We start from the raw sequence: 16209 nt of genomic DNA, 5'->3' as shown, positions 1-16209 counted from the left end.
AAAATACTGGCAAACCAAATCCAGCAGCATATCAAAAAGCTTATCCACCATGATCAAGTGGGCTTCATCCCTGGGATGCAAGGCTGGTTCAATATACACAAATCAATAAATGTAATCCAGCATATAAACAGAACCAAAGACAAAAACCACATGATTATCTCAATAGATGCAGAAAAGGCCTTTGACAAAATTCAACAACACTTCACGCTAAAAACTCTCAATAAATTAGGTATTGATGGGATGTATCTCAAAATAATAAGAGCTATCTATGACAAACCCACAGCCAATATCATACTGAATGGGCAAAAACTGGAAGCATTCCCTTTGAAAACTGGCACAAGACAGGGATGCCCTCTCTCACCACTCCTATTCAACATAGTGTTGGAAGTTCTGGCCAGGGCAATTAGGCAGGAGAAGGAAATAAAGGGTATTCAATTAGGAAAAGAGGAAGTCAAATTGTCCCTGTTTGCAGATGACATGATTGTATATCTAGAAAACCCCATTGTCTCAGCCCAAAATCTCCTTAAGCTGATAAGCAACTTCAGCAAAGTCTCAGGATACAAAATCAATGTACAAAAATCACAAGCATTCTTATATACCAAAACCAGACAAACGGAGAGCCAAATCATGAGTGAACTCCCATTCACAATTGCTTCACAGAGAACAAAACACCTAGGAATCCAACTTACAAGGGATGTGAAGGACCTCCTCAAGGAGAACTACAAACTACTGCTCAACAAAATAAAAGAGGATACAAACAAATGGAAGAACATTCCATGCTCATGGATAGGAATAATCAATATCGTGAAAATGGCCATACTGCCCAAGGGAATTTACATATTCAATGCCATCCCCATCAAGCTACCAATGACTTTCTTCACAGAATTGGAAAAAACTACTCTAAAGTTCATATGGAACCAAAAAAAAGCCCGCATTGCCAAGTCAATCCTAAGCCAAAAGAACAAAGCTGGAGGCATCACACTACCTGACTTCAAACTATACTACAAGGCTACAGTAACCAAAACAGCATGGTACTGGTACCAAAACAGAGATATAGATCAATGGAACAGAACAGAGCCCTCAGAAATAACGCCGCATATCCACAACTATCTGATATTTGACAAACCTGACAAAAAAAAAAGCAATGGGGAAAGGATTCCCTGTTTAATAAATGGTGCTGGGAAAACTGGCTAGCCATATGTAGAAAGCTGAAACTGGATCCCTTCTTTACACCTTATACAAAAATTAATTCAAGATGGATTAAAGACTTAAACGTTAGACCTAAAACCATAAAAACCCTAGAAGAAAACCTAGGCATTACCATTCAGGACATAGGCATGGGCAAGGACTTCATGTCTAAAACACCAAAAGCAATGGCAACAAAAGCCAAAATTGACAAATGGGATCTAATTAAACTAAAGAGCTTCTGCACATCAAAAGAAACTACCATCAGAGTGAACAGGCAACCTACAAAATGGGAGAAAATTTTCACAACCTACTCATCTGACAAAGGGCTAATATCCAGAATCTACAATGAACTCAAACAGATTTACAAGAAAAAAACAAACAACCCCATCAAAAAGTGGGTGAAGGAAATGAACAGACACTTCTCAAAAGAAGACATTTATGCAGACAAAAAACACATGAAAAAATGCTCATCATCACTGGCCATCAGAGAAATGCAAATCAAAACCACAATGAGATACCATCTCACACCAGTTAGAATGGCAATCATTAAGAAGTCAGGAAACAACAGGTGCTGGAGAGGATGTGGAGAAATAGGAACACTTTTACACTGTTGGTGGGACTGTAAACTAGTTCAACCATTGTGGAAGTCAGTGTGGCGATTCCTCAGGGATCTAGAACTAGAAATAACATTTGAACCAGCCATCCCATTACTGGGTATATACCCAAAGGAATATAAATCATGCTGCTATAAAGACACATGCACACGTATGTTTATTGTGGCACTATTCAGAATAGCAAAGACTTGGAACCACCCCAAATGTCCAACAATGATAGACTGGATTAAGAAAATGTGGCACATATACACCATGGAATACTATGCAGCCATAAAAAATGATGAGTTCATGTCCTTTGTAGTGACATGGATGAAATTGTAAATCATCATTCTCAGTAAACTATCACAAGAACAAAAAACCAAACACTGCATATTCTCACTCATAGGTGGGAATTGAACAATGAGAACACATGGACACAGGAAGGGGAACATCACACTCTGGGGACTGTTGTGGGGTGGGGGGAGGGGGGTCGGATAGCATTTGGAGATATACCTAATGCTAGATGATGAGTTAGTGGGTGCAGCACACCAGCATGGCACATGTATACATATGTAACTAACCTGCACAATGTGCACATGTACCCTAAAACTTAAAGTATAATAATAAAAAAAAAGAAAGAAAGAAAAATCAATGACCCCTCTCCCACTTTGCTCAAGGACCATGCTACAATATCACTATGAAGTGACAGAATTTTGGCTCTAGTTCTGTCCTGCCAGCTCAGCTATGGGGGGATCGGGGTTTGGGTCCTAATTTTGTGGTTGCAGTTTTATACTGTGGCAGGTAGAGGAGAAATTAAGCACATTACCAATCATGGGTGGTGAAGTAACAGCCCTTGACCTTGGTTAATTGCCCTAAGCACCAGCCGTAGCCAGTTTCATGGAATTTTGCAAGGAGGCCAGCTCCTTTTCTGGGAGGCCAGCCTGTAGATGATCAATGTTAGATAAGTTAACCCTTTCCTATTAGCAGATAATAACATTGTATAGGGTACTAAGGGTTTTATAAGGCATTATGTCTGTCCTGGAAAAGCTTCCAGATTCACAGGGTGAAAACTGGCAGCACTGATATAGTTTTAGCATTGATGATGAATACTTACCGCAAAGATACGTTGCTTGGAATCATTCAGTTTCAAATTTGATAGTTACTTACTTCGTGTTATTTCAGCATGGTTGTAGTTCATGGAGAACCTAGTCTGCTTTTGTTATTCTCTGGGTGTTCTCTAACATCTCATCCTAAATAGGAAAGATTTTTTAAATTAGCAGAAATAATTTTTTATCTTAGTGGATATTTAATAAAACCACTACTATATTAATTATTGAAGGTTTGTGAAGTGGTTCCCATAACTCTGTGCTCAACAAGACACAAAAAGTTCAAAGAGTATATATTCAAACACTGTTCCTAACTCTTAACACTTTTGGCCCTAGACTAATCACTTAATCTGAAAACATTCTGATTGCCTTATTTACAAAATGAGAAAAGTAGAAGAGCCTACTCATCAGAATGCCAGAATGTGTATAAAGTGATGAGTATTTGTATTTAACCAGCTTAAGATATGTAAATTACAACAGGCGACAAGGTAGAATACTATCTTATGTGTTTCTATGCCTGAGGAATTTTCTTTCCTCTTCTAGGCATCAAGCAGAATCATTTAATGTCTAAATCACACTTCCTTTCTGACAGGAGTCACTTCAAGTTAGCATTTAAATTGTATTTTTGTCGGTGGAAACCTCCTCTCCACAAGGCTTCTGAAGGGCAGGTGACTTGTCTAATGCCTGAATACCTGAAATCCCTAATGCATTACTAGGACCATAGTACGTACTTACTAGGTATTGCTGAGTTGAGTAACATCACAAATAGACAGCTAGGAGGACAGCACAATATCAGCATACTTTCTCACAATTCTTGCACAGTTACATCATCAGGTACAAAAACCTCCCTCTTCAGCCTTTTGTTGCTTGAGCCAAAAGATCTTTCCTTTATTTTTGATGGGTGGCTGATATCAGTGGGATCATAATTACAGCCCTCTGTGCCAAACATCAGGTTAATAGAAACTATTGTTGAAGAGAAAAACATCCTGTAGTTCTTTGTCTCCAAAATTCCCCAGCAGACATAAGGACCTCCCACAAGCTGAAGAGCTTAAAAGAAGGTCTCCATTCGCAAAATAATTATAACCATACTTTTTGTTACCCTCAGTGGTTTGATGAGTGGATTAAAAGAAGAGAATACACCTAGATATATTTTCGCTTTCTTCTCAGCTCTAAAAACTAGATGTCCCTGTTGATACCAATAACAGGAGAAAATAGTTTCATTCCCTATGGCCATTAGCTTTTTCAATACTTATTTTAAATAGTAAATAAAATTCCTTCAGATAATGAACATATTATCTCAGTTAGAGAGGGAGAAATACCTAGTAAATTGCTTATAACACAAAATAATCAATGTGTTAATGAACTTCTTTTTCCATTAAAACAATACTACAAAGTTTGCTGATTATACTTAACTGATTGATTCTTTTGTTCTTAAGGAGCAAAGTCATACATCTTCACCTGAAGAATTCTAGAATATGTTGGGATTGTCCCAATTTAACTTTGCTAGAAAGGCAGAATGATGGGTATTACATTGGTTAATGTCTGTGAGAGGCAGAAAGATGAAGGCATAGGACGTTGAGTAAGAACAGAGAAGCCCTAAAAAAAAAAGGCAAGGCTTATATTGCTCTATTCACAACTCTCATGTCTGTCTTTCTTTCCTACCTTTCTTAATCTAGTCAATTTAAATCATAGATTATTTATTCAATAGGCCATACATTCATTGAAAAACAACTTGAGTGACCTTTTCATTTATAAATTCAAAGAACATAAAATAAGGTAGTGGCGGCTGCTCAGTTTGTGTTGACAGAGTTATCTAGTCTTTTGAGATTCCAAGACTATTTCTATTTAACCATAAACATCCTGTAAAAAGAACTGTCATCTGCTACATACATCCCACTTAAGCGAAATCAGATTGTATGCCATTTTCCAACTTTGCTCTTGACATAAAAGAAAATAGGTTGAAGGGTTAGCATTAATGTCTATGTTCTGCTGTCCTCTGCTGGTGTCATAGGAAAATATTTAATAGCGAACTCACTAGTTGGGTCTTTAATTCCAGCTATAAGGATAAAATAAGTTTATACAGAGTCTGATATTAAAAGTAAACAGTAAAAACCTAAATTTTTAAAAAAGGAAATATAAAACAAAACATTTTATTCTTCCTTTAGTGCAAGCTCACACTTGTACAAAAATCTATATCTGATTTAGTAATTCTGTATTTGTATTTAATAACTAAATTTATTTTGCTGAAATATTGCTCAAGTTTGCAATAGTTTGCAACTGTGCATTGCAGTTCTGCCGCCTTTTGTATACTGATTAATATTAAGGTGGCAATGAACATGTCTCTTACATATTAGAGCAAATATTTAAAAATTACCTCCCACTTTCTCTCCTCCAGCACATTTCCCCCTCTGTCCTAATATTATTAAATTCTGGAAGCGTGTTATAAAATAGGGCAGATATCATATACTTCTAACATTTCCAAAATGTACTCATGTGTTTATTTTTAGGCACAACTTGCAGGAAAATTGTTAGAAATAAGTTGTTTATAATCTTTGCGGCATCATATAAGGTTTTGTCACATAGCCAACAGTTTTTTGATATCCCACGTATATACAGGGTAAAATACTTCCAGCTTTATGGTTTTGTTGTAGTACAGAATGTTTTTCCTAGAGAATCATAATTATAAAATATCATTAGATGAACTTCCCTATACTCAGGGCTACTTAAATGATTAGAATAAAGCTTTTGTTACAACTCATTTTTACATGAAGAATGGAATATTCAGTTATAGAAAGTCATAGTATCTCTAAAAGAAGTGATTTTTAGTGACCTTAATATTCTAAATGGTATAATACAAAAAAGAAGCAAAGTCATAAGACCCCCAACAGAGTTATCAAGATGGGAAAATTTATTTCTCTCATGTTTAGCTTATAAAAGCAATTCTTTGAAAAGCCCAGTGGGTTGGAACTGATATTACAGGCACGAAGCAGCTGTCTGTGTGCTGTCTGTGTAACCTTAAAAGTGTGATTGTAACAGGAACAATGTTCAAGATTGCTGTCCCAAGGTTCAAGATTGCTTTCCCTAGGAGAGGATAATAATGAAAGAAAACATTATTAAATCACCCCATTGATATAATTACCATTTATGGAGCAGTTCCTATATATCAAATAGAGGACTCAATGCTTTACATTTGTGATTTTACTTATTCCTCATGACTACACTAATAGGTCGTGATTATCACTTCCATTTTACAGACAAGAAATACATGCTCAGAAAATGTAGGCTCTTTGCCTTAAATCATACCAAAAATGTAAAAACAGAACAGAGTTTCCAAACCAAAGTGAGTTCAAGGTTCATATTTTTTCAATTAAATGGCAATCCTATATAATTAATTTTATTTTCACCAATACAAAATATCCAATATGGAAAATAAGTTGAATTATTAATACTTAAAGACTTTTGTTCTTTTGTCTATGGTGTGTGTGTGTGTGTGTTTGTGTGTAAAATCATAAAGTGAACATATATAAGGTCAGGTTTGGTAATTAATATTAATTATATTATTCTTTTGCACTTTACCAAATAACTCTAATAAATACGAAAGGCCTTTTGTTGCTTTGGGAACAAAAGTCTCTCTAAGCTATAATCCAGAGCCATCTACAGTTCAACTGAGCCACTCAATTTAGAGTATCTTTGATCCTTAAAGCTCACATTTTGGGGGTCTTTCGTTTATGTAAAAATAAACTAGTCTTGAAGAGACTGCAAAACCCTGAAATATAGATCTTCTTTGTAAAAAGAACACTAGGATTTGTTGAAAATCTACTCTATTGTGAAAGAAAAATTCAAAACAAAATTAAACACATCATCTACACACTTTCAAATTAAGTTCTTGTGTACTTTTTTGGATGAGCTAGCGTATAAAAACACCGTGTGTCCATCGTGGATCATAACATCCAGGGAGGGAGGGGGGGTGATATTATTCCCCGTAACCCCTGCGGTATTGGGAGTAATATATCCTCTCGTCCCCTGAATATGAGGAACAATATCACGGGGTGGGGAGGGGTGAACACCACCTGCAATATTGGGAGTAATATCATTGTCTCACCCCCCGGATATCAAAAACAGTATCACAAGGAGGGTGTTTATCACCTCTGATATTGGGAGTAATATCATCCTCTCCCAACCCGGATATCACAGAGGGAGTGTACACCCGCTTCGATATTGGTAGTGATATCATCCTTTTCCCCCATGGATATAAGAAACAATATCACAGGTGGGGTGTACACCCACTGGAATATTGGGAGTAATATCATTCTCTTCCCTGCTGGATATTAGCAACAATTTCACAGGGGATGGTGTACGCTTCCTACGATTATGCATATTAATAACATCCACTCCCCCGCTGGACATTAGGAACAATGTCAGGTGGGGTTGTATACCCCCTGTGATATTGGGAGTAATATCATACTTTTGCCCCCTGACAATTAGGAACACTGTCACTGAGAGGGTGTACACCTTCTGCGCTATTGGGAGTAATATCACCCTCTCCGCCCATGGATATTAGGAACAATATCACAAAGGTGGTGTACACGTCCTGCGCTCTTGGGAGTAATATCGTCCCCTCTTTCCCGGGATATTAGGAACAATATCACAGGCAGGGGTGTACACTCCCTGTGATTTTTTGAGTGATATCATCCTCTTTCAACCTGGATATTAGGAACAATATAACAAGAGGGTTATACACCACCTGCGATATTGGGAGTAATATCATGCTCTCCCCCCATGGATATTGAGAGCAATATAATAGGGGCGGTTTACACCCCCTGAGATTCTGGGAGTAATATCATCCTCTCCCCACTTAAATATTAGAAACAATATTACAGGGGAGTTGTACACCCACAGCGACATTGGGAGTAATATCATCCTTTCCCACCGTGGATATTAGGAACAATATCGCATGGGAAGTGTACACCCCCTGCCATATTGAGAGTAGTATTATTTTCTCCCTTGCTGGATATTAGGACCAATATCAGGGGGAGGTGCACACCACTTGCATATTGCCAGTAATATCATGGTCTCCCCTCCAGGATATTAGGAACAATATCACAAGGGGGGCATACACGCCCTGTGATATTGGAAGTAATATCATCCTCTCGCCCATGAAATATTAGGAACAATATCACAGAAGTGGTGTACACCCCCTGCCATATTGACAGTAATATCATCCTCTCCCCCACTGGATATTAGAAACAATACCACAGTGGGGGTGTACACCCACTGCGATGTTTTGAGCAACATCATCCTCTAACCCCTGGATATGAGGAACAATATCACAAGGGTGGTATACACCCTCTGTAATATTGGGAGTAATATTATTTTCTCCAGCCCTGGAATACAAGGAATAATAAAACAGCAGTGGTGTACACCCCCTGAGCTACTGAGAGTCATATCACCCTCTCCCCTCATGTATATTAGGAACAATATCACAGGGGGTGTGTACACAGCTTACGCTGTTGGGAGTAATACCATCCTCTTTCTCTTGATATTCGGAACAATATCACAGGATGGGTCTACAATCCCTACGATTTCGGGAGTAATATCATCCTCTCCCAACCTGGATATTAAAAACAAAATAACAGGGGTGTGTACACCCCCTGCGATATTGGGAGTAATATCATCTTCTCCCCCACTTGATATTAGGAAAAATATCCCAGGAAGGGTGTACACCCTCTGCGATATTGGGAGTAATATTATCCTCTCCCCACCTAAATATTAGAAACAATATCACAGAGGAGTATGTACACCCCCTACAATATTGGGAGTAATATCGTCCTCTCCTTCCCTGTATATGTGTATATCCCCTGTGATACTGGTAGTAATATCATACTCTTCCCTCCTGGATATTAGGAACAATATCATGGAGGTGGTGTACACCCCCTGCCATATTGTAAGTCATATCATTCTCTCTTCCCCTGGATATTAGGAACAATACCACAGGGGGTGTATCGCCTGTGATACTGGAATTAATGTCATCCTCTCCCCCACTGAATATTAAAAACAATATCAGAGGGGTGTTGTCCACCCCTGTGATATGGACAGTAATATTATTGTCTTCCCACCTAAATATTAAGAACATTATCATAAGGGAGGTGTACAACCCTTGCGATATTAGGAGTAATATCACCCTCGCTACCTTTAGATATTAGGAACAATATCACAGCGGGGGGTGTACACACCCTGCGATGTTGGGCAAAATGTTATCCACATCCCCCTGGATATTAGGAACAATATCACACGGGGAGTGTACAATCTCTTCAATATCAGAAGTAATATCCTCTCCCTTCCTGGATATTAAGAACAATATCACTGGGTGGGTGTACTCCCCTGCGATATTGGGAGTAGTATCATCCTCTCCCTCCCTAGATATTAGGAACAATATCAACACTAATGTTAATAAATAATATCAATAAACATTAGGATTAATAATAATTATTAATATTAATAATATGCTAATATCACAGTGAGAATGTACACCCCATGAGGTTCTGGGAGTAATATTAATGTTAATAATTAATATCAATAAATATAAAAATAATATTAATAATTAATATAATTTATTAATATTAATGTTATCCTAATACCGCAGGGGGTGTACACCCACCTGTGATATTTTTCCAAACATCCAGGGAGGGAGAAAATGTTATTACTTTCAATATCACAGCAGTTGCACTCTCTGTGATATTGCTCCCAATATCCGGAAAGTGGAGTATGACATTTCTCCCAATATAGCATTGGGTGTGCATCTACCCAATGATATTGCTCCTAATATTCACGGAAGAAGAGAACGATATTACTCCTAATATCGCAAGGAGTGTACACACCTTCTGTGAGATTGTTCCTAATATCCGGGGGGGGGGGAGGAGATATGACTCCCAATATCGCAGACTGTGTACACCCACCCTGTATATCGTTCCTAATATCCAGGAAGGGAGAGGATGATATTACTCCCCATATAGCAAGAGGTGTACACCCACGCTGGGCTGTTGTTCCTAATATCCAGGGGTGAGAGAGCCTGATGTGACTCTCAATATCGAAGAAATCGTACACCCCCGTGTAATATTGTTCCTAATATCCAGAAGGGGAGAAGATGTTATGACTCCCCATATCGCAGGAGATGTACACCCACTCTGTGATATTTTTCTAATATGCGGGGGGGGGGAGAGGATAATATTATTCCCAATATCGCAGGGGGTGTACACCTTCCCTGTGATATTGTCTTTAATATTCAAAGGCGGAGAGGATGATATTCCTCCCAATATCGCCAAAAGTGTACACCCTCCAGTGATATTGTTCCCATGATCCAGGAGAGAAGAGGATGATATTACTTTCAATATCGCAGGGGGTGTACACGCCCCCAATGATATTGTTTCTACTTTCAACGTGGGGGAGGATGATATTACTCCTAATATCACAGGGGGTGTACACCCCGCTAGTGATATTATTCCTAATATCCAGAAAAAGAGAGAATGATATTCATCCCAATAGTGTAGGGGGTGTACATCCCCCCTCCCGTGATATTATTGTTCCTAATAGCTAAAGGAAGAGAAGATAATTTGACTCCTCACACCGCAAGGGGTGTACACCCACATGTGATATTGTTCCTAATACCCACAGAGGAAGAGCATAATATTACTCCCAATATCGCCGTGGGTTTACACTCACCCTGTGATATTGCTCCTAACATCCAGGGGGTAGAGCATGATATTACTCCCAACAGAACAGTGGGTGTGTATCCACCAGGTGATATTGCCCCTAATATTCAGAGAAGAAAAAAAATGATATTACCCCCAATATCGCAGGGAGTATACAACCCTTCTGTGAGATTGTTCCTAATATCCAGAGGGAGAGAGGATGAAATTACTCCCAATATCAAAAGCTGTGTACACCCACCCTGTGAAATTGTTTCTAATATCCAGGAAGGGAGAGGATGATATTACTCCCCATGTAGCCGGAGGTGTACACCCACCCTGGGATATTGTTTCTAATATCGAGGTGGGGAGGAGAGCCTGTTATTACTCCCAATATCACAGAGGGTGTACATCCGCCCTGTGATATTGTTCTTAATATTCAAAGAGGGAGAGGATGACATTACTCCAAATATCACAGAAAGTGTACACACCCATGTGATATTGTTCCTAATATCCAGAAGATGATATGACTCCCCATGTCGCAGGAGTACACCCACTCTGTGATATTTTTCCTAATATTCAGGGGAGAGAGGATAATATTATTCCCAATATCGAAGGGGGTTTGAAAACCCCCGGTGATATTGTCCGCAATATTCCAAGGTGGAGAGGATGATATTACTCCCAAAATTGCAGAAAGTGTACACCCGCCACCCCCCAGTGATATTGTTCTCATGACCCAGGAGAGAAGAGGATGATATTACTTTAAATATCACAGGGGTGTACAGGTCCGCAGTGATATAGTTCCTAACTGCAACGTGGGAGAGGATGAAACTACACCCAATATCGCAGGGGGTGTAAACATTCCTGTGATATTGTTCTTCATATCCAGGAGAAAAGAGGATGACATTACTCCCAATACTGCAGAGGGTGGACACCCATCAGTGATATAGTTTGTAATTTCCAAAGGGGGAGATGATATGAATCACAACATCGAAAATACGCTGTGTGTCCACCGTTGATCGTAATATCCAAGGGGGGAGACGGGGGTGATATTACTCCCCACATCGCAGGTGCGTGCAACCCCCTGAGATGTTGATCGTAATATCCAGGGGGGCAGAGGGGGGTGATATTACTCCCCATATCCTGCGGGATGTCCAAAAGGAATTTTGATATCTCAAGCGGTCAGATCGGTTCTTCCTCAAATAAATGCAGGAAGATTCTGAGAGGAGAAACACTAAAGACACAGATGTCTGCACTGTGATCCTTCTTGTATTATGCTTTTTGTAACTAACATAAGTACCTACAGAAAGACACAGCATAGGATGGAGGGAAGAAATCTGAAATGTTACTACATTTTAACATCTCTAGCCTGGTCATCCTTTTGAGGATATTTCTTTTATCACTCATTTGTAGAACTTTCTTTCTAATCAATAATTTCTAGTCATAACCTGGAATTAATACCACTTGCCTGTCCTATCTTCAGATGTGGGCTAGCACAAGGTACTCATCTGTTTCATTCTCCAGCTTCACATACTGAAATAACCTCTATATTTGAAGGAACAAAAGAAATATGTAAGACTTAATAACTGATAGAGAAAGAAATGTAATTTCCAGAAAGCTTTGAAAAGCAATAGAGAGAAAAGAAAATAACATTAAAATAAAGATTCAATTCCATCCACATCAAGTTACCAATGACTTTCTTCACAGAATTGGAAAAAACTACTTTCAAGTTCATATGGAACCAAAGAAGAGCCCACATTGCCAAGACAATCCTAAGCCAAAAGAAGAAAGCTGGAGGCATCATGCTACCTGACTTCTAACTATACTACAAGGCTACAGTAACCAAAACAGCATGGTACTGGTACCAACACAGAGATCTAGACCAATGGAACAGGACAACATTATTTTAAGTAGCCCACTTAGGGGGGACTGTGGGATGAAGTCTCATTCATCATCTCCCTACTCATCAGCCTATGAAAAATTATTGTATTACAGTGCCCACTGTGTCTTGTAGATATAAAGCCAGAAAATCAATTTGTGAATCATGGAAAGTAATGGTAAGTAGTAGCAATGAAGCACTTGGTGAGCCTTTAAATTTCTTTTTTTATTTTATTATACTTTAAGTTCTAGGGTACATGTGCACAACGTGCAGGTTTGTTACATATGTATACATGTATGTTGGTGTGCTGCACCCATTAACTCATCATTTACATTAGGTAGTTCTAATGCTATCCCTCCCCCCTCCCCCCACCCCACGACAGGCCCTGATGTGTGATGTTCCCCACCCTGTGTCCAAGTGTTCTCATTGTTCAATTCCCACCTATGAGTGAGAACATGCGGTGTTTGGTTTTCTGTCCTTGCGATAGTTTGCTCAGAATGATGGTTTCTAGCTTCATCCATGTCCCTACAAAGGACATGAACTCATCCTTTTTTATGGCTGCATAGTATTCCATGGTGTATATGTGCCACGTTTTCTTAATCCAGTCTATCATTGATGGGCATTAGGGTTGGTTCCAAGTCTTTGCTATTGTGAATAGTGCCACAATAAACATACGTGTGCATGTGCCTTTATAGCAGCATGATTTATAATTCTTTGGGTATATACCCAGTAATGGGATGGATGGGTCAAATGGTATTTCTACTTCAAGATCCTTGAGGAATCGCCACCCTGTCTTCCACAATCGTTGAACTAGTTTATAGTCCTACCAACAGTGTAAAAGTGTTCCTATTTCTCCACATCCTCTCCAGCACCTGTTGTTTCCTGACTTTTTAATGATTGACATTCTAACTAGAGTGAGATGGTATCTCATTGTGATTTTGATTTGCATTTCTCTGATGGCTAGTGATGATGAGCATTTTTTCATGTGTCTGTTGGCTGCATAAATGTCTTCTTTTGAGAAGTGTCTGTTCATATCCTTCGCCCACTTTTTGATGGGGTTGTTTGATTTTTTCTTGTAAATTTGTTTAAGTTCTTTGTAGATTCTGGATATGAGCCCTTTGTCAGATGGGTAGATTGCAAAAATTTTCTCCCATTCTGTAGGTTGCCTGTTCATTCTGATGGTAGTTTCTTTTGATGTGCAGAAGCTCTTTAGTTTAATTAGATCCCATTTGTCAATTTTGGCTTTTGTAGCCATTGCTTTTGGTGTTTTAGACAGGAAGTCCTTGCCCATGCCTATGTCCTGAATGGTATTGCCTAGGTTTTCCTCTAGGGTTTTTATGGTTTTAGGTCTGACATTTAAGTCTTTAATCCATCTTGAATTAATTTTTGTATAAGGAAGGGATCCAGTTCCAACTTTCTACATATGGCTAGCCAGTTTTCCCAGAACCATTTATTAAATAGGGAATCCTTTCCCCATTTCTTGTTTTTGTCAGGTTTGTCAAAGATCAGATGGTTGTAGATGTGTGGTATTATTTATGAGGCCTCTGTCCTGTTCCATTGGTCTATATCTCTGTGTTGGTACCAGTACCATGATGTTTTGGTTACTGTAGCCTTGCAGTATAGTTAGAAGTCAGATAGCGTGATGTCTCCAGCTTTGTTCTTTTGGCTTAGGATTGTCTTGGCAATGCGGGCTCTTCTTTGGTTCCATATGAACTTGAAAGTAGTTTTTTCCAATTCTGTGAAGAAAGTCATTGGTAGCTTGATGGGGATGGCATTGAATCTATAAATTACCTTAGGCAGTATGGCCATTTTCAAGATATTGATTATTCCTATCCATGAGCATGGAATGTTCTTCCATTTGTTTGTGTCCTCTTTTATTTCATTGAGTAGTGGTTTGTAGTTCTCCCTGAAGAGGTCCTTCACATCCCTTGTAAGTTGGATTCCTAGGTATTTTTTTCTCTTTGAAGCAATTGTGAATGGGAGTTGACTCATGATTTGGCTCTCTGTTGGTCTCTTATTGGTGTATAGGAATGCTTGTTATTTTTCACATTGATTTTGTATCCTGAGACTTTGCTGCAGTTGCTTATCAGTTTAAGGAGATTTTGGGCTGAGATGATGGGGTTTTCTAAATATACATCCATGTCATCTGCAAACAGAGAAAATTTGACTTCCTCTTTTCCTAATTGAATACCCTTTCTTTCTCTTGCCTGATTGCCCTGGCCAGAACTTCCAACACTACGTTGAATAGGAGTGGTGAGAGAAGGCATCCCTGTCTTGTGCCAGTTTTCAAACGGAATGCTTCTAGTTTTTGCCCATTCAGTATGATATTGGCTGTGGGTTTGCCATAAATAGCTCTTATTATTTAAGCTATGTCCCATCAATACCTAGTTTATTGAGAGATTTTAGCATGAAGGGCTGTTGAATTTTGTCAAAGGCCTTTTCTGCATCTTTTGAGATAATCGTGTGGTTTTTGTCTTTGGTTCTGTTTATATGATGGATTATGTTTATTGATTTGCATATGTTGAACCAGCCTTGCATTACAGGGATGAAGCCCACTTGATCATGGTGGATAAGCTTTTTGATGTGCTGCTGGATTCAGTTTGCCAGTATTTTATTGAGGATTTTTGCATCAATGTTCATCAGGGATATTGGTCTAAAATTATTTCTTGTTCTTGTTGTGTCTCTGCCAGGCTTTGGTATCAGGATAATGCTGGCCTCATAAAATGAGTTAGGGAGGATTCCCTCTTTTTCTATTGATTGGAATAGTTTTAGAAGGAATGGTACCAGCTCCTCTTTGTACTTCTGGTAGAATTTGCCTGTGAATCCATCTGGTCCTGGACTTTTTTTGGTTGGTATGCTCTTAATTATTGCCTCAATTTAAGAGCCTGTTATTGGTCTATTCAGGGATTCAACTTCTTCCTGGTTTAGTCTTGGCAGGGTGTATGTGTCCAGGAATTTATCCATTTCTTCTAAATTTTCTAGTTTATTTGCGTAGAGATGTTTAGAGTATTCTCTAATGGTAGATTGTATTTCTGTGGGATCGGTGGTGATATCCCCTTTATCATTTTTTATGGCATCTATTTGATTCTTCTCTCTTTTCTTCCTTATTAGTCTTGCTAGTGGTCTATCAACTTGGTTCATCTTTTCAAAAAACCAGCTGCTGGATTCATTGATTTTTTGAAGAGTTTTTTGTGTCTCTATTTCCTTCAGTTCTGCTCTTATCTTAGTTATTTCTTGCCTTCTGCTAGCTTTTGAATGTGTTTGCTCTTGCTTCTCTAGTTGTTTTAATTGTGATGTTAGGGTGTCAATTTTAGATCTTTCCTGCTTTCTCCTGTGGGCATTTAGTGCTATAAATTTCATTCTACACACTGCTTTAAATGTGTCCCAGAGATTCTGGTATGTTGTGTCTTTGTTCTCATTGGCATCAAAGAACATCTTTATTTCTGCTTTCATTTTGTTATGTACCCAGTAGTCATTCAGGAGCAGGTTGTTCAGTTTCCATGTAGTTGAGCAGTTTTGAGTGAGTTTCTTAATCCTGAGTTCTAGTTTGATTGCACTGTGGTCTGAGAGACAGTTGGTTATAATTTCTGTTCTTTTACATTTGCTGAAGAGTGCTTTATTTCCAACTATGTGGTCCATTTTGGAGTAAGTGTGATGTGGTGCTGAGAAGAATGTATATTCTGTTGATTTGGGGTGGAGAGTTCTGTAGATGTCTATTAGGCCCGCTTGGTGCAGAGCTGAGTTCAATTCCTGGATAG

General features: G+C 38.7%; 1 long non-coding RNA gene across 1 annotated transcript in view; it reads right to left on the bottom strand.

Moving 5' to 3' along the window:
* Positions 1-2506: 2506 nt before the first annotated feature.
* Positions 2507-16209, bottom strand: part of LOC134807987 (uncharacterized) — a 65187-nt gene continuing 51484 nt past the window's right edge. Inside the window, exon 3 of the long non-coding RNA XR_010149775.1 lies at positions 2507-3031. This is a non-coding gene — a long non-coding RNA (uncharacterized LOC134807987). The remainder of the gene's footprint in view (positions 3032-16209) is intronic.

Source organism: Pan troglodytes, chromosome 13 (genome assembly GCF_028858775.2).
Source record: "Pan troglodytes isolate AG18354 chromosome 13, NHGRI_mPanTro3-v2.0_pri, whole genome shotgun sequence".
NCBI classification, from domain to species: domain Eukaryota; kingdom Metazoa; phylum Chordata; class Mammalia; order Primates; family Hominidae; genus Pan; species Pan troglodytes.
The sequence above is the reverse complement of the archived record's forward strand: the minus strand, read 5'-3'. Positions and strand labels throughout refer to the sequence as shown.